The sequence below is a fragment of the Pseudophryne corroboree genome, chromosome 4, assembly GCF_028390025.1.
Source record: "Pseudophryne corroboree isolate aPseCor3 chromosome 4, aPseCor3.hap2, whole genome shotgun sequence".
Lineage (NCBI taxonomy): Eukaryota > Metazoa > Chordata > Amphibia > Anura > Myobatrachidae > Pseudophryne > Pseudophryne corroboree.
In genome coordinates, this window is record NC_086447.1 from 801,926,136 (window position 1) to 801,943,403 (window position 17,268).

General features: G+C 42.1%; 1 long non-coding RNA gene across 1 annotated transcript; it reads right to left on the minus strand.

Moving 5' to 3' along the window:
* Window positions 1-5,767: 5,767 nt before the first annotated feature.
* Window positions 5,768-7,067, minus strand: LOC134911795 (uncharacterized). The gene is made up of 3 exons (XR_010176845.1): window positions 7,045-7,067; window positions 6,195-6,945; window positions 5,768-6,110 (listed from the first exon to the last, which is right to left on the minus strand). It is a non-coding gene; the product is annotated as an uncharacterized LOC134911795 (long non-coding RNA).
* Window positions 7,068-17,268: the final 10,201 nt, after the last annotated feature.

A 17,268-nucleotide genomic window follows, 5' to 3' on the forward strand; every position in this document is an offset into this window, starting at 1 on the left:
ATGTATTTTGGAGGATATATGTTTGATATTTAAATGGTTTAGTATGCCATATGTTTTTATTTCTTACCTGTACTTTACAGTGTGTATGTTATATTGTTCACACAGTTTGTTTGATTTATTAGACTCCTTCTGTGTCTCTTGTAGGGTATCCGGACTCCAGGTCGACAGCACAAAGGTCGACACACCTTAGGTCGACGCCAATTGGTCGACACACCTTAGGTCGACATGGACAAAAGGTCGACAGGAACAAGGTCGACATGGAAAAAGGTCGACATGAGTTTTTCACTATTTTTTTCTTTTTTTTAACCTTTTCATACTTAACGATCCACGTGGACTACCATTGGAACGGTAAAGTGTGCCGAGCGAAGCGGTAGCGGAGCGAAGGCACCATGCCCGAAGCATGGCGAGCGAAGCGAGCCATGCGAGGGGGCGCGGTGCACTAATTGGGGTTCCCGGTCACTCTACGAAGAAAACGACACCAAAAAAACATAAAAAACTCATGTCGACCTTTTTCCATGTCGACCTTGTTCCTGTCGACCTTTTGTCCATGTCGACATAAGGTGTGTCGACCAATTGGCGGCGACCTAAGGTGTGTCGACCTTTGTGCTGTCGACCCTGAGTCCCAGACCCCTCTTGTAGGTGTCTCATTGTTGGATTTAGGATCCATATTTTGTTTTTGACCAAGTTGGCTGATTTTTTGTTCTTTTTTCAAATTAATTTGTAACTTCATTGATTGACCAGGTAAGCAGCCTATCCCTGTGTGTGCTGCTGTTTGTTGTAATTGTCTATATGATCTCTTAGACTCCTTCTGTGTCTCTTGTAGGTGTCTCATTGTTGGATTTAGGATCCTTATTTTGATTTTGACCAAGTTGGCTGATTTTTTGTTCTTTTTTCAATTAATTTGTAACTTCATTGATTGACCAGGTAAGTAGCCTATCCCTGTGTGTGCTGCTGTTTGTTGTAATTGTCTATATGATCTCTTAGACTCCTTCTGTGTCTCTTGTAGGTGTCTCATTGTTGGATTTAGGATCCATATTTTGATTTTGACCAAGTTGGCTGATTTTTTGTTCTTTTTTCAAATTAATTTGTTACTTCATTGATTGACCAGGTAAGTAGTCTATCCCTGTGTGTCCTGGAGTGTGTTTGTAGCAAGTGTGTATCTTATTTTTGATTGGCCATTTCTCTATCTAGTAGGTGTTATTTCTTGGTTTACAAAGCATTTACTTTTGACAAAGTAGGGCTGATTTTTGCTGTATTAGCTACTAAAGGACCCCCTTTTTTTTATAAAGGTTTTTTTAATTAACAAACTAATTTACATTATTCATACTTAGTTGTTTGAATATATATTGTGTCAGTTATTATATGTGTATGTTTGAAATCTCAAACACTTTTTGATTTGTGAAGTTAACCTATGTTTGAAATAATTAGCAAAAGGTTTCTTTTTGTTTTGTTTCCAATTTTGTGTTTTGGACCCGTATTTCATTCTTGAAGAAATGGAGTATGCTCCTGCAGTAAGTTAACACCCATACACTTTGTCTTTGATTATGGCTGACAATGGCCCTCATTCCGAGTTGTTCGCTAAGTTTTTCGTTCGCACAACCTATCAGTAAAGTTGCGTTAATGTAGTAAATTTGCGAACATCCGCCCCCAACGTATTTTTGCTCATTCGCACGCATTATTACACAAAGTGGGCGTACGGCAAATGACATCGCAGCAATGCGAAATCCTCGCAGCAATGCGAACCCATCGCATTAACACATACTTCTTCGTAAAAATACTAAGTTGTAGTAGATTTACACATTTTTCAGTTAAAGTGCTCACTTTTGCTGAGAAACGCAGCACAATTTGTTTTTATACTATTAAGTGGACTAACACCTTCCAATTAAAAGTCCACAAGCCCTCCTCAATAACAAATCCAATTAGTGAATGATTTGAAATGTTCATGATCAATTAAGTATTTGTTTAAATACCTGAAGTGCACTTTGTAGCCATAAAAGAGCCTCCTTTTATTTACATGTTTAATATAAATATAGATGTTTGCAATGTGCTTGGTCTAATGTGTTTTCTGAATTTATTAAAGTAGAGTTTTTGTATGTGAATGAAGGTGTTTGCATGTTTATTTAGCCAATAACATGTTTTATTTGGTGTTTTAAAATAACTTACGTTAGATGTTTGAAATGTTTAAGGTAAAAAATGTTTGTTCTGCAATCTGCTGTTCCTTTATTGCATTAATAAATAATAAAGAGCCGCTGAAGTATTTAAATTTAGTAGTTTATTTTTTTTTTTTACTGTAATAATGATAATATCCTTTTTTTTTTTTTTTTTGTAAAATCACAAAATTAACAAAATTTTTCAATTGCGTCCACAAGACCCAACAAGGCCTGGAGATGGAGCCTCATGTTGGAAACAATCTCCTGCAACGATGTGGGATCTCCAACGGCAACATCTGAAATTAAGAGATAACATAAACATTACTAACTTACTCACATTGCTTATTATCCAAGCAAGGCACAAAGCACACTTTAATGCAGGCAGGTCCAAACTGCATCCCTCAAGCTTGTGTGAAACTACATATACCAGCATGCGTTGACTCAGTTTTGGGGCCAGGGAATGCCAAACCTGTGTCAGGGCATGCTGGGATGTGTAGTTTCTCAACAGTTGCAGTTGCGCAGTTTGGACAGGCCTGCTTAATGGCAAAGTTGATACATCATGGCTGTTTTATGGTACAATCATTAGCCGAAAAACACACAAGCCTGCTCAGGCTTTTTTTGTTACTTATTACAGTTTTCTTGACCATGGGCTACATTTACTACTATGTGAGTTCATTTTAAGATGTAGCGTCGCCCATAGCAAACAAGCCAAAATAAGATTATTATCTTGTAGAAGTGGTTCCCCAATTGTAAAGATTAATTGTATTGGTTGTTATGGGCGACATCCCATGTTAAAGATAACTTCCATCTTCGTCACTGTTACACCATGTTGGCATTCATTCTCATCTTTTTTTTTTTTTTAAGGGGTTTGGTCCTGCCTCATCACACTGCATATCAACATCTTCAGAAGGCCAACATATCATAGCATTCCCACACTCCCTGAAAGCTGCCCTTACTAAATAAGTGCAAACAGGTTTGACTTGAACAATTAGTCATTTTGTGAATGTAACTTTCACACCACAAATCAGTGTGTCATTAGGCTGCATAACAAAGTGAAGCATGTGATTTGTAAGTGCAAATATTAAGACTACACAGGCACAAGTGTAAAAGACCAACAACATACTAAACTCCACTCAGGTCTAACTGTTTACCAGAAAATCTAACACATATAAACCCTGTTGTCCTGGCAACCCTGGCTACCTAATGAGTGTCAACCTAGAGTGGACACACAAAACATTGCACACATACACACTGTACATATAATGACACTCACAAATATGTAAAGGCAACATGTACACCATGAAGAAAAACACAAATATTTGTCCTTGGCCCAAGAATTCAAACAGTACAACACTGCATGTTTTGTCATTGTAAGTGTAAGTGGGTAATAATTTGTAAAAATTTTTAAAAAAACTTACTTTCCACGGCAACCTGAAGACTCCCTGAACGGTCTTCAGGGGCTTCCTCTGCCCATTCACTGGGTGGGGATGTTGGCTGGATGGGGGAAGGCGGCTGGATGGGGGAAGGAGGAGGGATTGGGGAAGGAGGAGGGATTGGGGAAGGAGGCTGGATGGGGGAAGGAGGCTGGATTTGGACTGCAATTTCAGAGGGGGGGTCTGATTGAGAGGGCGAGGGGGGCGGAGAGAAAGTTAATGCAATAGAGGGTGAGGGGGGTTGAGATGGTGATGTAGAAGTTGAAGGAGAAGGGGTATGGGAAGGAGGAGAAGGGGTCCCAGAAAGAGATGGAGAGGTGTGGTGAGAAGGGGAGTGGAAAGTGGAGTGGGCCAGGGAAGCTGAGGGGGACTGGGAAGATGAGGGGGACTGGGAAGCTGAGGGGGACTGGGAAGCTGAGTGGGACTGGGAAGGGGAGGGGGACTGTGAAGGGGAGGGGGAGTGAGAAGGGGAGGGGGACTGGGAAGGGGAAGGGGGCGGAGAGTTGTGCCGTTGTTGTTGTCCTATAATGATATTATTGACAACATTTAGTTTACATGAGAAATTACATAGTAAACACTTTGAATTATCAATGTTCTGTTCCATGTAAAATTCAGTGTTTATAAAAATAGAAAAGCAAACATGTTAAGATCCTCTTCATGTTGGCCACAGCAAACAAAATGAGTCCAAACTTTTACTTTGAAGCTCATTCCTTAATCTAGTCCATTGAGTCATAGTGATTGGTCTAGGCAACATCACCAGATCACTATTCAAGGCACCTTATTATATAGCCAGCACTGATCAAGTATTTGTGTACAGTTTCCTGGCTGGTTCTTATTTCTTGAAAACATGCACTTGTTTGGTGACAGTTTGCTACAGTCAGTACTGTTTGCCCTAACCACACACACTGTCCTATTTTCCAAAAAAGGACACTCAAGGTTGCAATTAGCCTACCACTTAGTGTAAATTGTGGGTAATTCCAAGGGGATTACAGCAGGAATATAGTTTGCAATTGGCCAGAACCATGTGCACTGCAGGGGAGGCAGATATAACATGTGCAGAGAGAGTTAGATTTGGGTGGCTTATTTTATTCTGTGCTGGGTAAATACAGGCTGCTTTATTTTAACACTGCAAATTATTTTGCAGATTGAACACACCCCACCCAAATCTTACTCTCTCTGCACATGTTACATATGCTTCCCCTGCAGTGCACATGGTTTAGCCCAATTGTTCACTAAATTCCTGCTGCAATCAACTTGGAATTTCCCCCATTAGCACAATTTATGCTAATAATCTTATGTAATGTAACTTACTTCGTGTATGCATAGTTCGGATTTGCTGGCGGATCTCCGCCAACAGATCGGGAGTCCTCCTGCGGAGATCACTCCACCTCCTCTCAAGTTGTATGATTGTCCGCCTGCTGCGGACGCGAGTCCGGAGCAGGCGGCGGACCTCCGCGTAGGCCTCGCGCTTCACCCGATTGGGGATGAAGCGCCCAACGCGGCCTACGCGGCGGTCCATCACCGCAACCAGCACGCGGAGCTCCCGCCTGGTGAACGGTGCTGCACGCATCATGGCAATGGCGTTTTCCTTATTTGGGCATATATTTATAGTGTCTGTTAGCATGTGATTGGTCCAAAATCTATGTTGTCATTTCTAATAACTTTATTGATCTTTGCAATGCTGTGAAGAGCAGAGTGTTATTTCGCACGAGCGGAAATACGCATTCGCAGAAGCAAATATTTATCATAAACAAAATTTAAATAAAAACACAGACACAGAGACACAGTTTATTTAAAATTACTATACATATCTGTGTACTCACCACAGTTCGTGTGATCATTCAGCTGGACAGTCACAAAGTGGGAAACATTGAGTATCATTTGTTTGTGTGTTTGTTTACATAATCAGGATTTGAGGATATAAAACAAATAAGGACACTATTTAGCAACATTACATTATTTGGTTTTCTAACTAAACATTGTAAACTTAACGTGTTTGCGGAATTTGACGCCAACAAAAATTACCCATTCCAACACAACAAAAGCCTTACACAATCACTTTACAATATCATACAAAATGTCATCATTGTTAAAAAAACATAAGCATACTGTGTTTTAAAATTTATAAAACTAGAAAATATCAAAACACTATACCTGAAATATTTGGCAACAATCCTTGCCCTCACTTGGCTCCCCCTCCGTGTAACACTCCCCCCACCGAAATGTCGAACAACCCCTGGCTCCTCATCAGGCAATTCCTCTGCCTGAGGAAGCTCTACACTACTCCTTACCGCGATATTATGTAGTATTGCGCACAGGACCACTATTTTACTTGCCATCTCCGGCGAATACATGATGTCGCCACCAGTGCGGTGGAGCACACGAAACCGCCCTTTAAGGACACCAATTGTGCGCTCCACCAGCTGCCTAGTGGCAGTAAGCGCGGAGTTAAATGCCATCTGTGGTCCTGGCCTGGGATTACGGTAAGGAGTCATGAGCCAGGGGGTGCAAGGATATCCACGGTCTCCTGTTGGAAGAGAAGGCAAAATTTTGTAATATTAAATTTGTCAAGTTACTTTTTTTAGTAAAAAATATTTGAGCAACAACTCACCCAATAACCACATGTCTGCTCGTTGACTTGATCTTAATCTCTGCCATATCCCTGATTGTCTAATGACATATGCATCATGTGAACTTCCAGTAAATTTTGCATTCAGGGAAAGGATCTGGAGGGATGGCCCACAAACAACCATTACATTCAGAGAATGAAACAGTTTCCTGTTTCTATAAATTTCTTCATTATGTCTTGGTGGCTGAATAGCAACATGTGTGCCATCCACAACCCCAATAACATGTGGGAAGCGACTACCACCTTCCTCAAATTGCCGCTTCACCACATCTAGGGCACCAACATCCAAAGGCATATCAATGAATTGCTTCACCCGCTTTAGGAAAGCCTGGCAGACACGCCGCAGGACCTTACTGAACTGGCCCTGCGACATGCCAACCAGGTCTCCCACAACATGCTGATATGAGGCTGTAGCCAAAAAATGTAACACTGCAAGGAATTGTGTCAATGGTGGTATTGCTGTAGGATACCGAATTTCAGACTCCAGATCACTCTCTATTATGGAGAGAGTGTCTAGGATTAGATGTGGTGGCAGCCTGTATCTACGCACCACCACATCATCTGGCATACCAAAAAGTAGGACACGGGTTCGGAAAATTGGTGGCCTAGCACGCCTCCGTTGCCTTGGTTGATGAGGAGCCGGCTGTGGTTGTGGGGCTGGCGGTTGGGGTGGGAGTGCTGGCGTGGGTTGGGGAGGTAGGGCTTCTGCAGCAATAAATATTGACATAACACACTTTTTTGAAAAAGAAAAAAAACGAGGTGAAAAATACAAAAACAACTTCTAAAAAATATTCAAACAATAAATGTTGTAAAAAATGTTGGGGAAACTTACTGCAGGAGCGTACATTTTTTCTGTGTGGAATTCATGGCCAAAATGTGAAATTAATAAAAAGAAAAATTTTAAAAATATGTTATTTAAAAAAAAAAAAAAAAACATTTCTGAGCATCAAATACATCACAAACACCAATTAAAAAAACAAACAAAAATAAAAAAACATTTAGTAGCTAGTCCAGGAAACACAAACACTACTTTGCAGATCAATCCTGGGAAACAAAAATTCTATTTTAGACAAAATGAAAAACAAACAGAATCACCACACTTTTAAGAAACACAAACAGCAAACCAAAACACAGGCCAAGGGCACTTACCTGCTCCAAAAAAAAGAAAGACTTGGTGTTCAGTAGCACACCCAGAAAATAAATGAAACCAGGGATATTTCTCCCAAAAACAAACACCTACAAGAGAACACAAATGACAGTCAAAAAACAGCATACAGACCATTAAAACTAAACAGGCACCAACACAGGCCAAGGGCACTTACCTGCTCCAAAAAAAAGAAAGACTTGGTGTTCAGTAGCACACCCAGAAAATAAATGAAACCAGGGATATTTCTACCAAAAACAAACACCTACAAGAGAACACAAATGACAGTCAAAAAACAGCATACAGACCATTAAAACTAAACAGCACCAACACAGGCCAAGGGCACTTACCTGCTCCAAAAAAAAGAAAGACTTGGTGTTCAGTAGCACACCCAGAAAATAAATGAAACCAGGGATATTTCTCCCAAAAGCAAACACCTACAAGAGAACACAAATGACAGTCAAAAAACAGCATACAGACCATTAAAACTAAACAGGCACCAACACAGGCCAAGGGCACTTACCTGCTCCAAAAAAAAGAAAGACTTGGTGTTCAGTAGCACACCCAGAAAATAAATGAAACCAGGGATATTTCTACCAAAAACAAACACCTACAAGAGAACACAAATGACAGTCAAAAAACAGCATACAGACCATTAAAACTAAACAGGCACCAACACAGGCCAAGGGCACTTACCTGCTCCAAAAAAAAGAAAGACTTGGTGTTCAGTAGCACACCCAGAAAATAAATGAAACCAGGGATATTTCTACCAAAAACAAACACCTACAAGAGAACACAAATGACAGTCAAAAAACAGCATACAGACCATTAAAACTAAACAGCACCAACACAGGCCAAGGGCACTTACCTGCTCCAAAAAAAAGAAAGACTTGGTGTTCAGTAGCACACCCAGAAAATAAATGAAACCAGGGATATTTCTACCAAAAACAAACACCTACAAGAGAACACAAATGACAGTCAAAAAACAGCATACAGACCATTAAAACTAAACAGGCACCAACACAGGCCAAGGGCACTTACCTCCTCCAAAAAAAAGAAAGACTTGGTGTTCAGTAGCACACCCAGAAAATAAATGAAACCAGGGATATTTCTCCCAAAAGCAAACACCTACAAGAGAACACAAATGACAGTCAAAACAAAGAAGCACAGGTTTATTTTCACAAATGGACTAGCAAAATAGTTATGTTTTAAAAATATTTAAAACCTAAAAAATTAAAATTAAAATTTTGACAAAACTCCAAAAAAACAACAACCAAGAATACTCACAAACGAAAAAACGCATAACAAATGCAACACTGTCTAGATTCAAAATGCAAACAAAATGACAAAGGTATGCTAGACAATTACTCACTCTGCAAATTCCACAAGCACCTTCACGCACAAGCCAACAAACAACTGAAACTCCAAACTACCTACACTCACAGCGTGCAAAGTAGGCCCTTAAATAAGCAGTGCAATCATTAACCAGAATAACAGTGTACAGCTGTGTGAATTAACGATTCGCACGTAGGTATATAAGCACACACCTGGCCGTACACACTTCATCACAAACATGGCTTCTCGTGAGCAAATCGCAGCAGAGATGGACCGCATTGCAGAGCAGGAGATGGCATTGCGCAAAAGACGCATAGATTGCCAACGCCGCATGCTGGAATACGCCTCTGCGGATGTTGAAGAGGCAGGACCTAGTACTCTGCAAATGTCTGCTTCTGAACCACAACAATTGACTGGGGATACTCTGCCACACACACAAAGTGACCAAACTGAGGGAGAATTGGCTTTAGCCACACAAACACAACAGACAGAAGCTGCTAGTGAGGAGGAAGATGGTGATGAACAACAAGAAACCTCACAGGCTACCTCCAGACGGAAGAAAAGACAGCCTGCATTCACTAAGAGGGAGTTGCGTGTCTTGGTCACGCAGGCCATGTCCAAAATCCATAGAGGGCCAAAAAACATGGGGGCTGCTTCAAAAGAACGAATCTGGAGAGACATCACAAAATCTGTGAATGAAGTTGGCTCTGTCGTCAGAACATCACAGGAAGTGAGACGACGGTAAGTGCATATTGACAGTCCTTTTTGTGTGCTAAGTTGACTAAAAAATGTAGTTACATGTGATGTTATGTCTAGCAAACACAAGCAGAACACGTGTCCTATATATTAGCTTAGACAAATAATAAGACTCTACTTTGTCCCTCTTTCACAATACATATGTAGGTGGGCCGACTTCAAATCCCGCCTGAAGGCAAAGAGGGCTGCGGAGTGGAATGCCTCAAGGGCTACAGGTGGAGGAGCACCTGTCGCTGTGGAGTATACTGACTTGGAGGAGATGGCGATGCCCTGTGTCAGTTATGAGGAGGGCCAAGGGGTGTCTCATATGGACACGGACCTGCCTGAGATCCTGACGGGACATGACTTTTGGAAGGTAAGTTTACACATTTAGTTGTCTGTAATTTTGACAGTATTTATAATAATAAACTAATTTTGTATCCTACTTTTTTCCCACACATTCTTCTATTTGCTTGCCACAAAACACAGCACAGGGGGGTGATCCGTTTGAGTCACAGGACGGTTATGTGGTTGAGGCTGAGGTGGAGGGACCTAGTGAGTCTGCCAGTGTGGGCCCACAAATCCCACCTCTGCAGGTTCCTACTGGCCCCCCCACCCAACCCTCTGCTATCCCGGAGATCCTGCTTGAAATCGCTAGGTATGGTGAGAGCCTAAATCGGTTTCAAGACGGGGTCATCCGGGAGGTAAGCCAGATAGCTGTCCGGCTCACTGAGCACCGAACCTGTGTTGAGCAAGGTGTTGCTCAACTCTGCCAAGGTCTGGCAGAGATCAGGCAGGGCCAAGAACAACTTGCCTCCTCATTCCAAACCCTTGCAAATAACATCTTGCAAGGGCTCCAGGCCATCGCTGTCTCCCTTGCCCACAGTGGCAGAGAGCCACCCACATCGGCTCCCTCCCCTGCCCCTGCCCAGGAAGAACAGCCCACTGGGCAGGCCCAATGAAGGTCGCTCCGCAGACCTTCCAAAGAAGAACAGCCTCAGGCGGGGAGAAAAAGAAGAAAATGATGTCTCTCCAGATGGGCAGCACCCATGTTTTTGATGTTGCCTCTCTGTATTTTTGGAGTTGGCTTGTGTGACCAGAATGGATAACTCCCTCTTAGTGAAATGTATTTTTTCTGTTTGGATGTATTGTAGCCTGTGAGTTTATGTGTATAAACACCAGAGCCATCTTCCTCTTACTAGTGTGCTATGTATTGTTGTGTTTGTGTGGTGGATCCTAATTCTTTCTCATTTGGTTGAAAATGTGTGTGTGGCAGGGTGTGTCATGTTTTATTTATGCTTTAAATATATACTTTTGCCAGAAGCAGACTTTTGCAGAGTACTGAGTTCTGCTATCTAATGATTGTCAGTGCCATCTGCTTGCTGCTTGGTCCATCTCTGCCTGTGCGACTCATGTGGAGCCATGTTTAAATGTTGTCCAAAAATTATATAGTAATAAAAAAATTATTACAAAAATTTGAGCAGTTTCTTCCAGGTAATGCAGTTCCAGAAAGATTAGGTCAGCATATAGACACTTGTAGACCAATCTGCTAATTCTCCTTAAAAATTGAAAAAAACAAAAAAAAAAGGTATGCTTTGCACCACACTTTAATGTCCATATTAAGTAAACAGACACGACGCTTTTTATAAATATCTAGGGTCAACAGGACATCATTTCAAACATTGTCAGATATTATAATCAAATATTATTGTGACTTTTAAGGCTAAATTAAAGTGTATGCTGCATTATGTTGGTGTTGGTTTATTTTTAAACAATTATGCAGATTTCAAACACTTTCGCAAAAATTTTCATTTGCTTGTATTTGGGAGTCTTACACACATTAAAACAAGTTTTAAAAAGGCTTACACAACAATTTCCAAAAAAACAAAAACCCTTATTTGGCAGTGTGTGAGATTTCTATGTGAGTAGACTAAACATGTAATGTGTGTTCAGACAATTGCTGGTTGGTAACTTTCATCTGCTCATTAATTAACAAGTAATTGGACATCAGATGAATGTGATATCCAATTAACTGCTAATTACTGCATACACACTTGTACCAGTACTTCGCAAATGTAGAGTAACTGCAGACCTACTCTGCTGCTGCGTGAATGTTGCTACGGTTTCCTATGTTAGTTTTAACAGCGACAATGTTTATTTGCTAAAAACACGCCCATTGCGAGTTGCATACTCCCACAATGTACGCCCACTTTCACGCCCATGTCGGAGCATTGCGAAGTCGCGCCTCCGCAACGCCCACGCCACTCCTCGTTTTCGGTTGCCAGTTACGGCTTTTTTTTTTTAAAGTAATTTTGCACAGTTGTCGTACGTATGTACTCGCGCATGCGTAATCACGCATTTGCGCATGCGCAGATACTTACATTTCGTAAATTTGCGATGCGATGACTCTTAGCGAACAACTCGGAATGAGGGCCAATGTTTTTTTTTTTATAAAAATGATTCTTACCTTCATTTTAAGTTGGTGATGTCCGTTCATGTGGCAGCTGAAGCCCTCCCACCCCAACCCACGGAACCACTCCCACCCCAACCACTGCAAGCCCTCCAACCGCAACCGGCTCCTCATCATCCAAGGCAACGGAGGCGTGCTAGGCCACCAATTTTCCGTACCCGTGTCCTCCTTTTTGGGATGCCTGATGATGTGGTTTTGCGCAGATACAGGCTGCCACCTTATCTAATCCTAGACACTCTCTCCATAATAGAGAGTGATCTAGAACAATCCATTAGGTATCCTACAGCAATACCAGCATTGACACAATTCCTTGCTGTTTTACATTTTGTGGCCACTGGTTCATACCAGCATGTTGTGGGCGATCTGGTTGGCATGTCGCAGGGCCAGTTCAGTAAGGTCCTGCGGCGTGTCAGCCAGGCTTTTATTAAGCGCGTTAAGCAATTTATTGCTATGCCTTTGGATGTTGGGGCCCTAGATGTGGTGAAGCGGCAATTTGAGGAAGGTGGTAGTTGCTTCCCACATGTTATTGGGGTTGTGGATGGCACACATGTAGCTATTGTACCACCAAGACATAATGAAGAAATTTATAGAAACAGGAAACTGTTTCATTCTCTGAATGTAATGGTTGTTTGTGGGCCATCCCTCCAGATCCTGTCCCTGAATGCTAAGTTCCCGGGGAACTCCCATGATGCCCATGTCATTAGACAATCAGGGATATGGCACAGATTAAGATCGATGGAAGGACAAGACATGTGGTTATTGGGTGAGTGTTTTTATTTATTTACTTACAATAATATTTTTTCAATTTACATTCTAATTATTTTCTTTTCTTCTCATCAAACAGGAGACCGTGGATATCCTTGCACCCCCTGGCTCATGACTCCTTACAGTAAGCCCAGGCCAGGACCACAGACGGCATTTAACTCCGCGCTTACTGCCACTAGACAGCTGGTGGAGCGCACGATTGGTGTCCTTAAAGGGCGCTTTCGTGTGCTCCACCACACTGGTGGCGACATCATGTATTCGCCGGAGATGGTAAGTAAAATTGTGGTCCTGTGTGGAATTCTACATAACATCGCTGTAAGGAGTCGCGTTGAGCTTCCTCACACAAAGGAATTGCCAGATGAGGAGCCAGGGGTTGGGCGGAGAGTCGGTGGGGGGGAGTGTTTTCCGGAGGGGAAACGAAGTAAGGGCACGCATTGTTTGGGAATATTTCAGGTATAGTGTTTTTTATCAAATTAAAAATATATAACACAAAGTCACTGTATGTTTATGTTCATTTTGCTCTGATGTCATTTAGGTAGCTTTTGAAAGTTCATTGTGTAATTGTTTTGGTGTGTGTGAACATATTATTAGTTGTTTCTGTAAATATTCAAACATGTTAACCTTACAATGTTTTTTTTTATTTTAAAATATTTTTCCGTTGTTAAAATGTTTTTGTTTTTTTTATACTAATCCTGTTTTCAAAACCAAATACACAACATATGATACTAAATGTGGTAAACTTTCTGACTGTGCAGCTGATTGTTCCTCCAAAATGTGGTGAGTACACAGATTGTCACAAATATTTTAGTAAAAATGTGTGTGTGTGTGTGTGTGTGTGTGTGTGTGTGTGTGTGTGTGTGTGTGTGTGTGTGTGTGTGTGTGTGGAATTGTGAGGGTAGGTTCTTTTATTATCATGTTCTTCCGCGACTGCGAATTTCCGCTTTCGCTAAATAACCCCTCTGCTCTTCACAGCACTGCAGACAGCAATAAAGTTTATTCAATGCACACATCAATAAAGTTAATTTAGATGACAGCACTGATTTTACACCAATCACATGCCAACACACACTATAAATATATGCCCATACATGGAAAACGCCATTGCCATGATGCATGCTGAACCGTTCACACGGCGTGAGCTCCGCGTCCTGGTGGCAGTGATGGACCGCCGCGTAGGGCGCGTAGGGCGCTTTATCCCAAATCGGGTAAAGCGCGAGGCCTACGCGGAGGTCCGCCGCTTGTTAAGAAGCCGCATCCGCAGCCGGAGGACCATTATCCAGCTGGAGAGGCGCTGGAACGACCTGCGAAGGCGTACGCCAGACTTGTTGGCAGAGCTACGCCAATAGATCCGGACCCTACGTGGGCGCAGTAAGTAACATTTCGGCACATGACGGATTTTACGCATAACCTTTGCATACTTTCACTAAGTGAGAGTGTGAAAATTTGCACACTTACAATAAGCATGAGTGTGTGTGGGTTGGGCAAGCAGTACTGCGTACCTCCCAACATGACCCTCTCCAGGAGGGACAGAATACTCTGCTTCTGGACTTGTCACTTAATTTAGTGAATAAAGGTGTTTCAGCACAGATAATGGCAATCATACATTAAGAGGGAAGTGACGGAGCACAACATTCTGTCCCTCCTGGAGAGGGTCATGTTGGGAGGTATGGTACTGACTGTATGTTGTTGGGCATAATTACTACACAGGCTCACAGCTGAACACAATAACCTGCTCAGTGGTTTATTTTAAAAAATGTTGGTGGTTTTGAGAACTGTTGATGTTGGCTATAACAAACATTCAGATTCTATATATTATCGGATAGAAGGTGCTTAAAGTTTAATTATATTATGATTGGTTGCTAAGGACAACATCACCAGTATAAACATTTTAATAACTTAGTAATGTTACCCCTGTCTCTTTAACATGGTACAGAACAGAGTAATATGAATATGCGGATGTTCTAAATGTATATGTTAAAACCTAAAAATTACATATGTCATTCTAGGGCGAGCACAACGGCAAGGTGCTGCTGCTGGTGCAGGGAGGCCACAACAGGCACATCAACAAACACCATCCCCTTCTGGCTCCCCCTCCACCTCTCCTGCCCAATCCCCCTCTCCAGCCACCTCACCCTCTCCAGCCACCTCACCCTCTCCAGCCCAATCCCCCTCTCCTGCCCAATCCCCCTCTCCTGCCCAATCCCCCTCTCCAGCCCAATCCCCCTCTCCTGCCCAATCCCCCTCTCCTGCCCAATCCCCCTCTCCTGCCCAATCCCCCTCTCCAGTCCAATCCCCCTCTCCTGCCCAATCCCCCTCTCCTGCCACCTCACCCTCTCCAGCCACTTCAGCCTCATTTTACCACTCCCCCTCTCCAGCCCAAGCCCACTCTCTTTCCCAATTCCCCTCTCCAGACCACACCCCCTCTCCAGCCCAATCCGACTCTCTTTCCAAATTCCCCTCTCTGCCCCCCTCCCCCTCTGTGTCACAAAAAAGCACACCACCACCCTCACCCTATCATTCCCAAACACCCTCTGTAAGTACCTCCCCCTTCCATCCTCTCACCCAATTGGACCCTCCTTCCCCCATCCTGCCTCCTTCCCCCAGCCAGCCCCCATCCCCCATCCAGCCAACCTCACCCATCCAGCCTCCATCCCCCAGCCAGCCCCCATCCCCCATCCAGCCAACCTCACCCATCCAGCCTCCATCCCCCAGCCAGCCCACATCCCCCATCCAGCCAACCTCACCCATCCAGCCTCCATCCCCCAGCCAGCCCCCATCCAGCCAACCTCACCCATCCAGCCTCCATCCCCCAGTCAGCCAACGTCGCCTACAGAATGGGTAGCAGAGGCCCCGGAGCCACTAGAGGGAGGTGGCCAAGTGGCAGAGGAGAGTAAGTTCGCACACATTCCTTATTTTTAATTTTTAAAAATACAAAACACATTCAAATAAATGCAGTGTTGTACTGTGGCCAATCTTTTGACAAGGTTAAATGCTTGTCTTCTTCAGCATGGTATGGATGATGCATTCACATTTGTGTGCGGGACATTATATGTACAGTGTCTACATCTGGTTGCTAATCACTATGTCGACAGGTTTGCCTGCACAACAAGGTTTGTATGTGAAACATTATATGCAACACATTTAGACCTGAGTGTTCATTTTTGTGTGGTTTTACTTTTACAATTGAGCTTGGGTATTGCAATATTTTCCGTAAAAAGTCGCAGGAGTCACTTTGTTAGCCAGCCTAACGACACAATGATTTGTGTTGTGAAAGTTACACTCCCAAAATGCTTATTTGCTTTTTCTAAACCTGTTTGACCTTATTTATTTAGTAAGGCAGGCTTTCAGGGAGTGTGGGCATGCTAGGATATGTTGTCCTTCTGAAGATGTTGATATGCAGTGTGATGATGCAGGGCAAAACAGCACAAAAGGCAAGTCTGCTTCACTACAAATGTGAATGAAGACCAGTATGGGGTTACATGTACTAATTTGGGGGTGTGATTCAAGATTGGATGTTGAACATAGCAACCAAACAAAAACAAAGTTTCAGTTATTTCCCACCTTCTAGAAGAGAAGTAGAATGTGTTTGGTTGCTATGGACAACATCACACCCTAAATAGAACTCCCATCTTAGTAAATGTACATCATGGTGTGGTAGACTTTTACACATTGAAATTTTGCAAGGACAAACATTGCTGAGTATGCATGTGTGTTGGTATGCTACTGTTTTGTCATTTATACATCCATGATGTATATCATTTGATATGAAAGTGTGCTTTTTGGAATTGTGATGTAATAGGTAATGTGAGTTTTGTTTTAATTTGCATTTTGACTCTGCATTTCAGATGGTGCCATTGGAGATCCCACAAGCCTGACAGGCATCGTTGGCCGGATGCAGGCACATTTGGAGGCCATGTTGGCCGAAGTAAATCATTTGGCAAATTTAATTAAAAAATAAAATAAAAAAAAATATGTTTATAAAAAGCTTTAAACAAAAAATATTCCAAAAATAAAAAAAAATAATTTACTGTTATGCGCTTGTGATGTTTTTAATGCCAAAATATTAAAGCATATTGCAAAGCAGAAATTGGTTACCTAACAAAAAAAACACAAACAAATTACGAGTTTAAGTCTTATTTATTACATACAAATTAGGTTACTTAGTAGCTTATTTTTAAAATAAACATGTAAACACATACATTCACACACTAAACATCCACACCAAATTATGCTATTTACATTTATGTCAGGCACAGTTTACACATCTCTTGCACTTCTTAAAAAACAAACATGGTAATGTCCAATTATGCCTACAAAGTGTTCTTGAGGTATTCTTTGCAGACTTAATTGGTCATGCACACAATCAATTATTACACTAATTGGATTTATAATTGAGGGACGCTTGCTGAGTTTGAATTGCAAGGTGTCATCTAAATTAAGAAAAAAAAACCATTGCTGTGCGTTTGTTTGCACAAACCTTAGCACATGTAAGAGGAATGCGTAAATCTACGATGAGATCGTTTTTTTACGATGGGGAGTGTGCGTATGCGATGGATTCGCATTAATGCGCTGTGATTTGGCATACGCCTACTTTGTGTAGTACTGCG